The sequence below is a fragment of the Megalobrama amblycephala genome, linkage group LG1 (assembly GCF_018812025.1).
Source record: "Megalobrama amblycephala isolate DHTTF-2021 linkage group LG1, ASM1881202v1, whole genome shotgun sequence".
NCBI classification, from domain to species: Eukaryota; Metazoa; Chordata; class Actinopteri; order Cypriniformes; family Xenocyprididae; genus Megalobrama; species Megalobrama amblycephala.
Window position 1 is genome coordinate 74,089,306 of NC_063044.1, and position 18,599 is coordinate 74,107,904.

General features: G+C 33.7%; 1 long non-coding RNA gene and 1 pseudogene across 1 annotated transcript; both read right to left on the reverse strand.

The window, feature by feature from the left end:
• The window catches only part of LOC125248630, a 46,878-nt pseudogene that overhangs the window by 7,417 nt on the left and 20,862 nt on the right, over nt 1-18,599 (reverse strand).
• Nucleotides 14,428-17,046, reverse strand: LOC125248827. The gene is made up of 3 exons (XR_007180393.1): nt 16,916-17,046; nt 15,745-15,797; nt 14,428-14,898 (listed from the first exon to the last, which is right to left on the reverse strand). It is a non-coding gene; the product is annotated as an uncharacterized LOC125248827 (long non-coding RNA).

Genomic DNA, 18,599 nt, shown 5'->3' on the forward strand with positions numbered 1-18,599 from the left:
ATGAAAGTTTCTCAAATATCCCTATACTGAACATTTGTTAACAGTTCAGTACCTATTCACTAACTGGGCAGAAGTGCTTGAATCTTTGTAACATGAATGTTGTTCAGCAGCATCATGAATGAATGAAGAATAGACACCAACCTCTTTGTTCTTCAGTATCTTCAGTGTGTTTCATTCTGCAGGGTTCTGGATCACTCATGTTCTCACTGTCCTCTTTAATAAACTCAGTCTTTGCAGATTTCAGCTCTTCCTGATGCTCTGATGCTCGTCTGATGGGAATATTCCAACATTTATTGATGAACTGATGTGGGAGGAGCTTCACTGATGACGTGAGTGATATGGGAGGAGCCTTACTGATGATGTTGGTGTTTATGGAGGAGCTTCACTGATGATGTGCCTGATGTGGGAGGAGCTTAATTGAGTGAATCGAAGTGGGTGGGCTTCATTGACTGAACTGCAGATTGGTTGGTGGAGCTGATCTGCCAAAATCAAAAATATGTCAGATACTGTGTTTGTTTTAGGTTAAAGACAAGAAAGCATCAAATTAAACGTACAAAAATGAAAACCAAAAACCAATTAAATGCAAGTGTCTATTTTAATGTTTCAAATTACTACTAAAAAAGTCAAAATATAGGTGAAATAATGTTCCATCATTCAGTGTAACAGATAAAAGGAAACAACAGTTATTTTGACCTCTACTTAATAAAGTATATAAAAGAATAAGAGAGATCACACTCAATTTAATTATATTTTAAATTATTAAAAACGTATTGCTGACAAATGAGAGAAATCTAGTGGTTTGAAGGAAAGTGGCAAAGTATAAAGATTTAAAATGACAATTAAAGAGTATTTTGGGCTCCACTGTGATCCTTAAATACAGTGTTTGAATGTCAGCAAATGATTCTTGTTCTAAATAAAAAAACATTTTTTCTATATTAACCCCTTTTATATTTGACCCTTAAACTAATTGCATTAATCATTGATATCCATCTATCGTAAAACAACTGATGCTAATTTAGAACTTTTTGTTTCTAATTCTAACTTTATTCTGCTTTTTCATTTAAAATAATGGCAGATATCTAGAAAAGTAGTAATGAACTGTAAGAGAAACAGAAATAAATGTAGATATTTGTAGTCATCAAATCCCCTCAGTCTGTTGACAGCAATTAAATGAGCTTTAAGTGTCAATTTACAGCAGATCTGAAGACATCAGCATAATAAATGAGGTGAAAACAGGAACTATTGACATGAAATAAAGAGTGTTTACAGCAGTTTCTCTGTTAATATTGATGATCTTCAGACTATTACTCTATATATAAGATAAGACTATAAAACTGCTCTATTGAAAGACAATTATTTCTCACAACATCGAAACAATCACACAAACGAACACAAAATCGCTCAGGTCTGAATGAATTCATCATATTTTCCTCACAGATCTCAAACTTTGACATTCAGTAACAGTTATTATCACTATAAAACATGAAACAATCACACAAACGAACACAAAATCGCTCAGGTCTGAATGAATTCATCATATTTTCCTCACATGCTGCACTATATGTTTATTTCAGCAAGAAGACGACAGAAAAGACGCACAAGTATCGCTGTGCTCGATGAAAACAACACAGAAATGAGCCTGTCGCTTGATCAAACTGTATAAAGTGTGTTTGATGATCGTGTAAATATGAGAAATACCGTGAACTGCTCGACTCTCCTCAGAAGACTCGACGCTGACTGAAATGACGAGCTGTGACGTCATCGTCCAGAGACGCGCCAGAGTCAGATGATCAAAACATCATTAAACAAACAATCACACAAAAATAGCAAGGATTAAACGCCTCTTATCTTTCTCCTTTTGCCGTTTGTGTAAAGCTGTGGTTAAATGAACAGTAATCATTTCAGTTTATTTTGTAAAAACTGCGTGTTTAAAGTTCGTAATTGTTCTCAAACTGACTAGAAAAAACTTTCAAATGTATATAGCCTATGATATTGGATATCAAGGGTGAAACTGTTAATAATGTAGGCAGACAACAATCTCATTCATTCATGTGTGGGTGAAATATGATTTATTAAACATTTAAAATCTCTATTGGCAAAATGAAAACATAAAGCCCAAAAAAACAATCATAACTTCTTGCGTTTCAGAACTAAAATGATTCCTGATACAAGCATATGCATAGAATAAAAGTTTATTCAATCATTACTTGAAGCAAATACAAAAAAATATATATATATAATAATAAAAATAAGTAAAAGTGAGAATAAATGAGACCATTAAGTCTGCTCGACAACTGCCGTGTCACGATTATGATCTATTTTAATGTCATGAAGATGATTTGTGTTATAAATCACTTGTTTGGTCATGAAACTCTAGATGGAGCAGGCTTGTAATCTGTAAGATATCACATCGACTCAAGCTGATTGGTCAATGCTGCTTCTGCAGCCAATGAGATGCTTGCTCAATATTTAAATAGTTTCAGGGCTGAAAACTGGAAAATGTTGCCTTCAGAGGACACATTTCAAGATAGGAAGGCATCAAGGCATGTCCAAATCCATTGTTAGCTTTACTTATCATCTCCTGTTCATGTGATCGATTTTTGAAGACAGCATAGCTGTAACCTTTACTGCCTTTAATATCCCACAATCCTGTGCTTTCCATTCTGTGAGAGTTGAGCTAGAAAAATAAAGATGGCATCCGAAAGTTGCATTTGCTGGTCAGTTTGTGTGTAAATGTACGTTTTTGACCAACATTTTCCAATTTTGATGTCATTTCTAGCGAGGAATTACTACTGCATCAATTAAAGGGGCTCTATGTAAGAATAACGGCTAGTGGTTAAAATGGGTATTGCAGTTCAAATTCAAAATATTGTTCGCCCCGCCCCCTCCACCTCAAGCCCCGGGTATACTTCGGCCATCCACGTTCGTGCACCACCCGGATGATGTAATTTTCGTGGCCGGCTGCACACCCTGTCCGGGTGCAGCCCAAATTTCAAGACCGCGCAGACAGTCCGCGTGCAACAGCACATGCGCAAGCAGTAAAGAGTCCACTAGGTGGCAATACGCACAGTACTGAGCACAGTGTTCAGCTGTCGAAGAAGAGTGTGAAAAGACCGGTTTAAAAACAACACGCTTGAAAAAAAGAAGAAAACATGACAATGGACGGCGAACTTGACGAGCGTTTGTGCAAAGAGATTAGAAAGTACCCACATTTGTACAATTCATGTTTGAAAGAGTACAAAGACATGTTTAGAATGACAAATTCATGGAGGGAGATAAGTAAAAATATGGGAAAGGATGCACTACTTTTCTTCTCCGATCATGCCCAGCGAATGTCCCATTGATGACACGACTCAGTGCTGCCCTCCGATGTCTGGTAGAGCATAGAAAAAAACTGTATAGTATAATGCAATGCAAAGTCGCTTTGGATAAAAGCGTTTGCCAAATGCATAAAGGGAAACTGTACTGCGCATGTGTCGAACGCAGTCATCCGCGCGCATCCGTGGTGTAGTATACTTTGAAAGTTTGGCAAGGGAACTGCATGCGGAAAGTGAAGTATACCCGGGGCTTCATACTTGACGCTCTCGCGGGTTGCCAGTTTGAAGACGCACTGGGAGCGACTTAGGAAGGTGAGGTGACTTACACACTGTAAAATAATTAGTTGATTTATGGATTTATGATGAGTTGATATCGTGTTTTAATATGGTCATGTTCATAGAGATTACTTTATAGAAAATACTTTTCCTTCACAGCATGCGATTTTAAATATTTTAAGATGATATGTATTCACTGGTTATTGTTGTATACTGCAACTAATTAAGCACTTTAACTCTTCAAACTTTTATTTTTATAAAAGCAAGTTACGATTAAGTTACGATTGAGCATTAGTGATGAACACCTGCTGTTAACAAGCATAATCACTGAAAAGAAACACAATAACTACAAGGAATTACAGCCACAGCCTTAGATGAAATCAAATGAAGATAAAAGACGTTAAATGTCTCAAATTCTGATTAAACAACTCCACAAACAGCATATTATCTCATTAACTTTAACTCTGCTTCAGTGTTATTTTTTTCTCCAGTGTGGATCCTCTCATGTGTTTTCAGATTTGATGACTGACTGAATCTCTTGTCACAGTGTGAACACTTGTAAGTTTTTTCTCCAGTGTGGATCTTCATGTGTTTCTTCAGGTTACTTTTACAAGAGAAACTCTTTCCACACTGATCACACGTGTGCGGCTTCTCTCCAGTGTGGATCTTCATGTGTTTCTTCAGGTGACTTTTAATAGAGAAACTCTTTCCACACTGATCACACGTGTGCGGCTTCTCTCCAGTGTGGATCCTCTCGTGTGTTTTCAAATGTCCTGACTGATTGAATGTCTTGTGACAGTATGAACACATGTAAGGTTTTTCTCCAGTGTGAATCATCATATGTATCTTCAGGTGACTTTTAATAGAGAAACTCTTTCCACACTGATCACACGTGTGCGGCTTCTCTCCAGTGTGGATCTTCTCATGTCTTTTCAGATGTGATGACACACTGAATCTCTTGTCACAGTGTGAACACTTGTAGGGTTTTTCTCCAGTGTGGATCCTCTCATGTCTTTTCAGAGGTCCTGATTCACTGAATCTCTTGTCACAGTGTGAACACTTGTAAGGTTTTTCTCCAGTGTGGATCTTCATGTGTATCTTCAGGTAACTTTTATTGCAGAAACTCTTTCCACACTGATCACACGTGTGCGGCTTCTCTATGCTGTGGATCCTCTCATGTGTTTTCTGATATGATGACTGACTGAATCTCTTGTCACAGTGTGAACACTTGTAAGTTTTTTCTCCAGTGTGGATCATCTCATGTCTTTTCAGATTTGATGACTGATTGAATCTGTTGTCACAGTGTGAACACTTGTAAGGTTTTTCTCCAGTGTGGATCCTCTCATGTGTTTTCAGAGATGATGACTGATTGAATCTCATGTCACAGTGTGAACACTTGTAAGGTTTCTCTCCAGAGTGAATTCTCTGGTGCAGTTTTAAACAGTTTGCTGTAGTAAACATCTTCTCACACTCAAAGCACATGTACTCTCTCACACCAGTGTGTATTTTCTGATGTGCATTTAAAATTGTCAGCAGTGAAAAACTCTTTCCACACACAGAACATGAATGTGGCTTCTCCTTCGTATGAACTTTCAGGTGTCTCTTCAGAGCTGATTCCCCATGAAATGTTTTGCCACACTGATGACATGTGAATGGCTTCTCTCCGGTGTGGATCCTCATGTGCTCTTTAAGGAGTGATGATCGCGTGAAATTCTTCCCACATTGATCACATGTGAACAGTCTCTCTCCAGTGTGGATCATCATGTGAAGCTTGAGACTTTGTTTGGTTATGAAACTCTTTCCACACTGAGTGCAGGTTGTAGATTTCTTGGCTCTTCTTTCCTTTAAAAATGTCTTTTTAGTCTTTGAGCGACTCAAAGGTTTTTCTCCAGGTTTGTCATGATGTTTCTCCTCCACTTCATTCAGTTCTTCACTCTCCTTGCTCTCTTCCATCAGGACTGAAATGAAAGAAACAAAAGTTTAATTTAATTTTCAGTATATCAAAACAAAATCATTCAAAGCATTGCAATAAATATAAAGTGAAATTTCATAAAATTGAGACTTGCTGTAATAGACAACTACTATAAAATATTCCAATCATTTAGATTTATTTTTATAAATGAACTGCATGTGTCCATTAGGCATGGGACGGTATCAAATTTTCATGTTGCGATAACTGCTTAAGCTTTTATCACAGTATACAGTATTATCACGATATTGAAACAAGTTGCAAAAAAGGTGTTGTCATACTAAAACAGGTTTAAGAACTCTTTCTTATACCAAAAAGAACTCTGTATATTTAAATACAATAACGAAATACACAAAAAAATAAAGTTAAATGTTTCAAACAGATTAAAACGCAAAATAATTATAAAGAACAACAGGTAACACTTTACAATAAGATCTCATTATTTAACATTAGTTAATGCATTAACTAAGATTAAGAATGAGCAATAGCAACATTTGTTACAGAAAGCATTATTTTTTCTAAGTGAAAAAAATACAACTGATCATTGTTAGTTTTAGCTCAGGTTCATAATGAGTTAACATGTTAACTAATGAAGCCTTATGTCACTAAGTTTTACTGAACAATAACAAATTATCAGAACATTTTCAATCACTATAGGGGAGGTTGTAGTCCATATTAAAATATAAAAATGTTTAAGTTTATGAAAATAATTAGCCTATTAAGTATTAATTATTTGGTGCTGTGATGAACAACATTGTGAATAAAAAAACAAAAAACAAATAAAAAAAAACTTCACTAGCACAGCTGCTTTGTTTCCAGGGTTTCCGGGGTAACCGCTGCATTTCTGCTATTCCATTTACTGCCAGAAAGTGAATGTGCACTTTCATTCAGTGTGTCTCTTCTCTCATTTGTTTACATCCGAGTATGCATCTTTTTGACGCAGCATACAGCAGTGTTGTGCATTTTATATGGTTGATGGGGAAAGTATTCTTAAAATGGATTATAACATTTCAATTGATTGATTGATTACTTTATTTCGAGCCATAGAAATAAAAATATTGTACACAGAGAGATGAATATATTGTACAGTATTATACATTATACCCACATTGGGTAAAGAAAAAAAAACAAAAAAAAAAACAACAACAAAAGAAAATAATTGAAATAATAGTATCTATAATATATTTCAGAGATGTTCACAGTTTATATATAATATAGCTCGAAAAGGAGTGGGAAGAAGACGAACTTATTTAACCCCACCCCCTATTCATCCTAATGAATAGTTACAATATCTGACCTATGTCGTACATTATACACTAAAAATTACATCTTAATATTATACATTACACACATATGCAATGTAGATACTTCTTTCTATACTTTTACTTGTCACTATAAATATTACTCATATTACCATCGTATATCATCATATATCAATATATTCATTAAGAATTGTGAAAATACTTCCAATTATATATAATATACTATAACTTACTATTTCACGACAATGTATTAAATATTTAAATATTTATGATGGCTTAATGGTGTTGATGTTAATAATAATTAAATTAGATTGTGTATGTTGTTCATTAACGGAGGCCAGGTGTTCATGTGAAACTGCTGTCAGAGAGAAGCAAACCCCTAACAACAGGACCACCCTTTACCTGTTTGTCTATGCTGTGCATTAAAAGAGACAAGATTTTGGCGAGTCAGCTGCGAGAAGGGGGCGCTCTCCAAGCAACAGAGCCACCACTTGCCAGCCCTGATCTAAGAATTATGTTGTATGCAAAGATATTTATAATTGTTTTTCCATGTAATTATCTCTATATTTATTACCATCAACACTGTCACCATTTTCTTAAAAAATTGATTTAATTCATGCTCCTGATCACAAATTGTTATATATTGATATAATAATAATAACGATGATAATCATAACAGCAGCAATTATCAAACCTAGACATTATTTAGATAATATATTGATCATATACCATATACCACACTACATACTTAAGCCTACACTGGAGGATATAACATTATCTTATTATCAAATCCAACTACTATAATAACCTGATAACCGTTATAATATAATCATGATAAACAGTGAGCTAATATCACAATATGCTTTCAGAGACCAATATTATATTATAGTCATATTCATTCATCGTATAATGTATACACACATACCTATACATATATATACACACCTACATACATGCATACATACACATTATATATACATATATATATATATACACACATACATACATACACTACATCCATATATATATATATAAATTAATCATATTATATATATATATATATATATATATATATACATATCCATACATATATATATATATATATATATATATATATATATATATATACACACATACATACATACACATACACATCAATATCTTATCTAATTTATTATTCATAATGCATTATATATTTAAATCAAATGCAATTATATATGACCTTTCTATAATTATAATTATATTAATACATAACCATTGTATTAATGAATGACTGATTCCATTATGTTTTATAACAGTCAAACACCACCTTCCTCATTCATGTAATGTGACAAAACCATTTCCTTATATCTAATTTTAAACAGATGAATATTTGGGCATTTCTTCAGCTGTAACCCCAATCGATTCCAAAGTTTAACTCCACATATAGACACACACATACTTTTCCTCGTGGTTCTCACTGCCTTAACTTTAAAGTTACCAAACCCCCTCAGATTATAACTCCCTTCTCTCTGTGAAAAGAGCTTTTGAATATTCATAGGAAGTGTACTTTTACTGGCTTTGTATAACAATTGCACAGTATAAAACTCAACTAAATCAAAGAATTTTAACATTTTAGATTGCAGAAATAAACTATTCGTGTGATCACAAAATCCTACCTTATGGATAACTCTTACTGCACGTTTTTGGAGTCTAAAGAGGGGATGTAGTAAACTTTTGTAGTTATTGCCCCACACTTCTATACAGTAAGTTAAATAAGGCAACACTAATGTGCAATACAACATATATAATGCATTGTATTGTAAAAAATATTTAGTTTTATTAATAATTGAGACACTTTTTGAAACTTTGCTTTGTATGTGTCTGATATGTGGTTTCCAACTTAGTTTACTATCAATAGTTGCTCCTAAGAATTTAATTTCGGAGACTGCATCTATGACAATACCATCTATATTTATTCCTAGGTTTAAATTTCCATTATAATTTCCGAAAAACATTACTTTAGTTTTATCTAAATTCAGGGATAATTTATTAATGTCCATCCATGATTTTAGTTTCATTAATTCATTATTTATATGATATATTAAATTATCATAATTATCACTAGAATAAAATATATTAGTATCATCTGCAAATAGAATTAGTTTCAATAATTTAGATACATTAAATATGTCATTTATATATAAATTGAACAACTTTGGTCCCAAAATAGAACCTTGTGGAACCCCACAAACAATGTCCAATAATCCGGATTTGAACTCACCCATCTGCACATACTGATGTCTCTCAGTTAAATAGCTTTGGATCCAGTTCAAAGCCACTCCCCTAATACCATATCTTTCCAGTTTTTTTAATAATATGGAATGATTAATAGTATCAAAGGCTTTTTTTAAGTCAATGAATATTCCAGCTGCATACTTTTTTTTATCTAAGCTATTTGTAATTTCCTCCACTGCATCGATTATGGCCATTGATGTTGACCTTGCTGACCTAAACCCATACTGACTTTCATTAATTATACTATATTTATCTATAAACTTCTCTAATCTACTATTAAAAAGATTCTCCAGAATTTTAGAAAACTGAGGAAGCAGAGAGACAGGTCTATAGTTTGTAAAGATGTGTTTGTCTCCATTTTTATGTAGAGGGATTACTTTCGCAATTTTCATATTATTGGGAAATGATCCTGTTTGAAATGATAAATTACATATGTAAGTTAAAGGTTTGGATATACTATATATGATTTTTTTAATTAATGTCATATCTATATCAAAACAATCTGTAGATGACTTATTTTTACATTTATTAACTATATCCACTAATTCAGCTTCAGTTACACCAGACAAAAATATTGTCTTTGAATTTATCTCAATCTGAATGTGATCCAATTCATTATCTTTAATAGGGATCTTTTCTGCCAAATCCGGCCCAACATTCACAAAAAACTTATTCATACTATCAACAATTTCATTCATATTATAATTATCACTGTTTTTATCAATAAAATAGTCTGGATATGACTGCTTTATTGAGTCCCTTTTAATTATATTATTTAATATACCCCATACCCTTTTAGTGTCGTTCTTATTTTTATTCAATAGGTTGGTATAATATAATTTCTTACTGGTTCTTATTATATCAGTCAGTTTATTTTTATACATTTTATACCTATGTTCAGATTCTTCAGTCCTTAATCTAATGAATTGTCTATATAAAGTATTTTTCTTTTTACAAGCATTTTGTAAACTCTTTGTTAACCATGGGGATTTTGTAGTTAAGTTCTTTATACTAATGTGATGAATTGGACAGTTTTTATTATATGCTGAACTGAAAATTCCTAAGAAATTATCAAAAGCACAATCTACATTTTCTTCTATATATACATTATTCCAGTCTTGCTCTGTTAAGTCATGATAAAGTGAGTTAATTGCTTCCTCAGTTCTAAGTCGTTTATACATTGTTTTTTGGAATGATTTCTTATAGTCAAATTTCTCATCATACAGTGTGAAGACGGGAAGATGGTCAGTTATGTCACAAATCATTAAGCCACTAACATTTATAGACTCCATATTGTTTGTGAAGATATTGTCAATAAGGGTAGCGCTATGCGATGTAATTCTACTCGGTCTTGTAATAGTTGGGTATAAACTCATACTGTACATTCTATTAATAAATTCATCAGTTGATGTATGTTTATTCGGATTAATCAAATCAATATTGTAGTCCCCACAAATGAACATTTTCTTATTACTTATTACAGAGAATGTTTTCTCCATCCAGTTTACAAATATTTCCAAACTTGAGCCTGGTGTTCTATATATACAACTTACTATAAAATTTTTCTTTTTCTCATTGATAATTTCTATTGATACACATTCAAGTATATCATTTATTACTAATGTCATATTTTCAATTACTTTAAATTTAAATTTTTTATGAACATATAACGCAACTCCTCCTCCTGATTTGTTTGTTCTGTTTACATAATTTAGATTATAATCCTTTACCTCAAAATCAACACCATTGTCATCATTAAACCATGTCTCAGAAAGCGCAATAATACTAAATGGCTGTACAAAATGTTGTAAATACTCTTTGATAGCATTAAAGTTTGCATACATGCTTCTACTATTGAAGTGAATAATTGAAAATTTACCTTCAGACTTAACAGTGTTATTATAATCATCTTCAAGATAGTAGTTGCAATTAATATTGTTAGACGATAGAAACAAATTTTCAGGGTCTAATTGATCTTCCAAGTCTAGTGTTTTATGTTCAGTGTATTCTATCGATTTCAGTTCCAAGTGCTTATAATCCAGAATCCTTTGTTGTAACCCTATATCTTTATCATCTGTAGTAGACGAATTATAATTGGATGTCATTGTATGAGTATACACAGAAGCACTTTTTTCCCCTCATTAAACAAATATTATCTTTATTCATATTTTTTCAAGTCCTCTATGTCTTTAACTACCAACACTTTAGCCTCTTCAGGAGAACCCTTCAGTCTGATGTATATTTTACAGTTCATAACCCAAGTATTCTGAATTTTGTTTTGTTTCCTTAAGTATCTAGCTTTTTTAGCAATATCTGCATTTCTCTTAGTTAAGTGATCGTTCAAGTATACATTGGTACCTTTCAGCTTTTTTCCCTGTTTCATAAGTGCGATCTTATTTTTCCGATTGACAAACCTCAGAATCACAGCCGGTGTGTTATTATAATTCATAATAAATATTTATGTTGTTTTAAAAGTGCCCATGATAACAATATTGTGCATATTCATTATCGTGATATATCGTATTACCGAATATCGGCACACGTCTAATGTTCCTGAAACTTTCCATGAATAAGGTACAATAATCTTCCAATTGTAAGGAACCACCTGGCAGCCAAACAGCGTGAATTAAGGTGTATGTCTTTTCAGTGCTCCTGTGAAGTTCTTTATTTAGTTTGAATTTTACTTAAGCTCCACACTTAATCTGACTCTTTAGCCGTAGTTCACTGACAAGCTATGCAATATCGCGTTCATTATCGAAGGCGATTAATCTACGATAATGAACGCGATATTGCGTAGCTTGTCAGTAATCTACGGTTCTGTCTATTAAATGCCGCTCCATTTGAAAGCAGGTGATGGCGATTTCACGGTAATCAGGGAACCGCTTTACTGACGAAATGCACGTGACAATCGCATGCAATATATTGCGCAGCCCTAAACGCTACCTCAGAATGGATGACCAGTCTTCACGCGCTTGAGCCTATGGTTGTTTTTCTTCAGAAAGAGATCGCTTTGCTGCAAGCCAAGTGCCTCGATTTAGAGTGATGTTCCGGTAGATCTAATCTTCGCCTGGCAGGAATTCCGGAAGGATTGGAAAGCCCGCAACCAACTTTCATGGTGGATGCTTTGGCCGAAATATCTGATCTGCCTGAACCCCCACTCCTTGCTCGCGCTCACCACACTCTTGCACAGAAACCTGCAGAGGGTAGCCATTCACGAACCTTTGTTGTTTGCTTTCATCGCTACGATGTTAAAGAGTATATTTGGCGGACAGTGAGCCGGGGTGGGCAGCTCAAATTCAGAGACAAAACTGCGTTCATCTTTCCGGACATTCCGCCTGAGATTGCCAAGAAGCGGGCCGCTTACTATGAGGTGAAACATCTTCTGAGGTCCATGCCAGATGTTAAGTACGGACTTAAAGGTCTTACCGGTTTCAGAATCACAAAGAACGGCGATGAACACACATTTGATGCTCCAGCTGTGGCAATGGCTTTTGTGAAACAACACCTGTTACCTGCTTGAATAGGTACAAAGTAGTCTGCTGGAACTGAATTTCTCATTTTCGACTGAAAGCACTTTTCTTGTGGTTTAATGTGTTTATATATATTTTAGTATTTGTTTATTTGTATTAGATTGTATTCGCTGTATTTATTTATTTGTTTGTTTGCGGAGATGCATCTGGGTGGTGGAGCTAATGAAGACCGGTTGGTGAGATAATAAGTAATAAGGTTCTGAAAGGAACTGAAAGCCAAATTTGTTTTTCTTCAAGAAACTCATCTTTGTTCATCTGACCATTATAGATTGAAAAAAGACTGGGTGGGTCAAGTTTATCATTCACATTTTCAGTTCAAGTCTAGGGGCTATAGCATTCTGATACATAAATCTACTCCATTTGTTGTTTCACAAGTTATAGCAGATCATAAAGGCAGATGTAACAGGAACTTTGTTTTCAACTCCCCTAATTATGATGATGTTACTTTTATCACTTCATTTTTGTCATCTATACCAGACCTTCACTCTCATTCATGAGGATTTTAATTGTGTGATGTGTCCACAACTTGATAGGTCTTCAAAAACAGTTATCTTTCAAAATGTGCTACAATTATTCAATCTTTCCTGCATAACTATGGTATTTGTGATGCTTTCCGCTTTTTAAACTCTTCGACAAGGAAATATTCTTTTTTTTCCAAAGTACATCAGTCCTATTCATGAATTTACTATTTTTTTCTAGACAAAAAACTCATTCCTTATCTTAAAGATTGCTTATATGAAAGCATAGTAATATCTGATCATGCACCAGTCATTCTGGGACTTAGCTTTCCAAAAGCACCCCCAAAGCATCATCAGTGGTCCTTTAACCCTGGTCTACTAAGCGAGAAGGAATTTGTAAAATGTATATCCTCAAATATATCTTCTTTTCTTGATCTTAATAGTACTCAGAGTATGGCTTATTCTACTATTTGGGAGACTCTAAAATGTTATTTGCATGGCTTAATAACTTCATACATATCCTATAAAAATAGAGAGCGAAAGAAGCAGCTTGAGGAATTATCTAGTCCTATAACAGCAATTGATGCCCAGTACTCACTGAATCCCTCTCCCAACCTTTATAAAGAATGTCAGATTTTGCAAAAAAAAAAAAAAAAAAAATGATTTGTTATCGACTGAAGATGTAGAAAATTTGTTTTTACACGCTCAGCAGAGGGTTTATGAGTTTGGTGATAAAATTGTTAGCTTATCATATTCATAAATCACAGGCATCATACACTGAAAAAAATGATACTTTGGACCAACTTTAAAAAATTGCAGCTAAATTTATTAGTTTTTCTCAAACTATATTTTTAATTTGGTTAAAACTTTAAATTTTATTTTAATATCAATCAAAATAGTTCTTCAGCCCAAGGTAAAAAAAAATACATTGAAAGTTAAAATATTGGTTTTTATGGAGACCAAATCATTATTTTTAGTACAGCTTAAAATTTATACTTTGGAAAAACTTACTTTTTACCATAACATCCAAGTATAATTTTTACTTTGGACTAAACTAAAAAAATTGCTGTAATTTTGTTACAAGGAATTTTATTAAGTTTACTCAAGTTAAATTTCTGATTCAGTACAAACTAGATTTTTAATAACACCTAAATCAATTTATTCTCTTTAGTCACAAGACAAAATGTTACTTAAATAAAGACATGAATATTCTCTTCAATAGACCTGTGTTTATTGTGATGTCTTTAAAATATGCATGTTTCTCAGTCAAAAATAAATAAATAATAAAAATAAATAAATAATAAAAACATACAAAAATACAAAAATAAAAATAAATAAAGCCAAATGACTTTTGCTGCCAGTTAGACTAGCCTTTATAGCCTTTATCAACAATAGATGGAAAAACATTAAAATAAAATGGTTTTAAAAAGGTTTTTGAATACAAGATCTAACACAATAAAACATCCTGTATCCAAATTTCTCCAATATTTAGAGCTTCACACTTAGACTAAACACAATAAAGCACAATAAAACATCTAACATCAGATATTGGGATGACCTTGACAGTTGTCAAATCCTCAAGTTCCACAGTAGATGTCAAGTTCACTAGTGCATCTCCAAAGTCTCTGTCTTGGTACTGCAGTCTGAAATTGCCATTTAACCCACACACTTTCCTAACTTCATCCATAAGCTGCTCCATTGACTCTGGAATTCCACCAGGCAAAACTAGCTTCCTGGTGTCATCAGGATTCAGAATATCACGCAACTTGGCTGGCCTTTTGACTGCCATGTCTGCCCATCCAAAAGGATCTAGTCAAAACAAGAAAACAATAGTATTAGTTGCAGTACCAAATTGGTCATAACTTACATTAAATTCATATTCACAAATTAAATGATTAACAACATTGTCTTTTGACAATTCTGGTTAAAAAAACAGAAAAGAAATTTCACAGTCAATATTATTTAGTAAATTCTGAATATTTGTTTAAGTCAAATTGATAAGGCCTTATGCTGTCTTAGCAGTTTTTTTAACCAGAATTGTCAAAATAGAGTTGTTAATGAATTTGTGAATATGAATTTAAATTTGTTTAAAATAAACACGCACGTCTTTTACCCCTGTTGAAAAAACGAGCATATGCTGGTAAAGTAGGTTTTGAAGCTGGTATGCTGGTTTGAGCTGGTTTATGCTGGTCCAGGACCAGCTTAGGACTAGTATGGACCAGCAGGACCAGTTTAGGACCAGCGTTTGACCAGCATACAGCTTCAAAACCTACCTTACCAGCATATGCTGTTTTTTTCAACAGTACACAATGGATGTTTGAGCATTTAATTATTTATTTATTTTTATATTACAAAATTTATTTCATTGAGGTAGCCTATATATACACACACAAACACACACACACACACTCCAAATCATATTTAATGTTTTTAAAATAGGCTATATAAAATGGTAAAATAGTTCCAATAGATTTTACTGTGGTACCGAAATTGGTACCGAGAACCATACAATTTTCATGGTATCGGTACCGACTACTGGAATTTTGGTACCGTGACAACACTACTCTGTGGTAATTTAAAAGCTATTCTCTAGTGTTAGTGATTCCTATTTAAAACATAAAAATAATGTTCACAGATGTTTATGTTGGTACTCACCAAATTCAGCAATTAGGGCAAAATTCTGGAATTTCCAGGGAACAAAATCCAACCTGTAAAACAAAGGAAAAGGTGAGATTTCACATCTTAGTTTTTTGTTGGGGCAATTAGCACTATCCATAATCACTAGACTGTAATTATTAATTAGTCCCTACTTTTGTAGTGATATTGTACTAAACTGCATTATGCTGACAGGAGAAACAATGGAATATGAATTCTTCCTTGTCAATCAGAACTCATTTTCTAATTCAGTAAGTTTTATTAATAACTTTCATTTTTCTTAGTCATTTTGCTTTCCAGATTCAATCTCTTAACGTTACTTGCGTACTAGAGCACGTACACACATGCGCACTCTTCAAAAACGGTGCTTAAAATCTCTTGACAAACTAAAATATGTAAATGACATTTGTATATATTCAAAATAAAAGATATACATTGTACTTAATGAGAGCTTGCTTATTTTGCTCAAGATAATGATTAAGTCCACATGTCGTAAAAAACAAGAAAGCTGTCGTTCCAACCACACAAGTTTGCGATGCTTTTTGTGAATGTTCGTTTGAACTATGGTTTCGGGAAACACCGAATCATTTAACTATGTTAGTAACGACAGAACTTGCGATGTTAGTTGGATAACGATGTTTTTGGGAAACGCACCTCCAACAACTGGCACCGCTTCAGCCGTTTGCCTATGTGAAATCCGAATAATTGTTGTCCGTTTTAAAAAAAACAATTACCGACTCTATACACAAATAGGCTCAAACGAACATTAACTGATTCTGACATTACCATTAACGTCTCATATAACTTTACAGCTCCCGCGGTCAATGTTTAACCAACGTTAGATTATTTGAGGCTGCAGTGTATATGAGAAAGCCGTTGTAGTTTATTCGAGCACTAACTTTGTTAGAGACAAACGAGCCTTATCACACTAAATTACCATTATATTTTCCTTACATCACAGTGAAATAACAACTAAATTAACCTTGTATTTGTCACACTGAGGCAACATGCGTATTGCGATAGCATGGTTTGGTTTGGCTAGCTTTAGCTAACATGTGCACAAACACAGTTGTCTGTAAAGTAATAACCTAATTGTCCATCCTGCCACTAACCATAAATGTGAATGAAAAACACTTATTTTCCTTAAAATAACACATTTTCGAATGCTTACCTTGTCTAAAAAGATTTCCTGGGCAACGGACCATCTTCACACTCAAAGCGATAATGGCGGATGGCAAAATGCTGGCTGGTAGCGCGAGCAGTTAGTTGATGTGACGTCATGTGGTCACGTGACATGAAAACATCTGGTTTAAAGTAAAAATACTACTTAAGTCAAATTGTTGTTTTCGTTATTTGCTTTAAGGCAAACTGAAAAAAACAGGTTTAAACCAGAAACCATGATTTTCACTTAGTCCAATGTAAAAATGCACTTTAAATGAACAACACAGTAGTTTCACTTTTTTCAGTGCACTTGATATCCCAACTTAATTTATCTTCAGGCATTACTACCATGGACTATAAAGAAATATATCTTTTAGATCTGTATCTTTTTAGATAGATTAGATTTCCCCACTGTGGAGAAGGCTCTATGTGATGTTTTGGAGGAGGATATACAAATTGACGAAATAGCTGATGCGATTGCTTCCTTGAAAACAGGCAAGGCCCCAGGTCCTGATGGTTTTTGACTTTTATAAAGCATTCTCCAAATTACTATGTCCGCTGTTGCTTTCAGTTTTCTCAGAGAGTCTTCAAAATTCTAAGTTACCCCCAACCTCATTAATTCTTAAGAAAGATAAATCCCCCCTAGACTGTAGTTCTTATCATCCCATATCACTTTTAAACTGTGATTACAAGATACTAGCAATAAATATTATCTATTTGGCTTGAAAAAACTATGCATAAAGTAATTTCACCTGATCAAACTAGTTTTGTTTGAGACAGACACACTTTTTTTAATATTCAACATCTTTTTAATGTTTTGTACTCACCTCACTCCAGTAATGCTAAAGTCGTGGTTTCACTGGATGCTGAAAAAGCATTTGACTGCATCGAGTGGAACTACAGTATTTGATAAATGTTTTGGAGAGGTTTGGGTTTGGTTTAAAATTCATCTCTTGGATAAAACTTCTTTATGCCACTCCCAAAGCATCTGTATGCTCAAATAATATTATTTCAGATTCTTTTCCATTGTGTCGGGGCACAAGGCAGGGATCTCCCCTTTCCCCCCTTTTATTTGCCATTGCCATTGAACCCCTGGCAATTGCACTACGTGCTGACTCAGAGGTGACGGGTATTTTCCATGCTGATCTAGAACAGAAGGTTTATTTTTATGCTGACGATCTTATTTTATTTATAGCCAACCCTCTAGTGCCAACTCCTCAAGTACTTTTAATATTGGACTCGTTTAGTACTTTTTCGGGTTATAAGCTGAATTTTTCCCAGTGAATTCTGCCGTCTTTATTAGAATTCCAGCAGTGTAGACGCTGCTAAGCATATTACTGCCCTCCACAGGCCAAAGTTTTAACTAATTGTTATATACTATTGAACTAGCATATTGCATATAAAAATGAGTTCAAGCTTTGACCTGTTGAGGGCAGTAATATGCTACAATGCTGGAATTCAAATAGAGGAGAAGAAGAGAGCTAGTTCAAGATGAGGATTTAAGGTTAAAACGTATATAATTTTCAATTTTTTTCAGAAAATGAGCAATGATTTCACTAGATAAGACCCTTATTTCTCATCTGGAATCGTGTAGAACAATTTGAAGCTGCAGTGAAACTAATTTTGACCTTCAACTGTTTGGTGCCCATTGAAGTCTACTATATGGAGAAAAATCCTGGAATGTTTTCATCAAA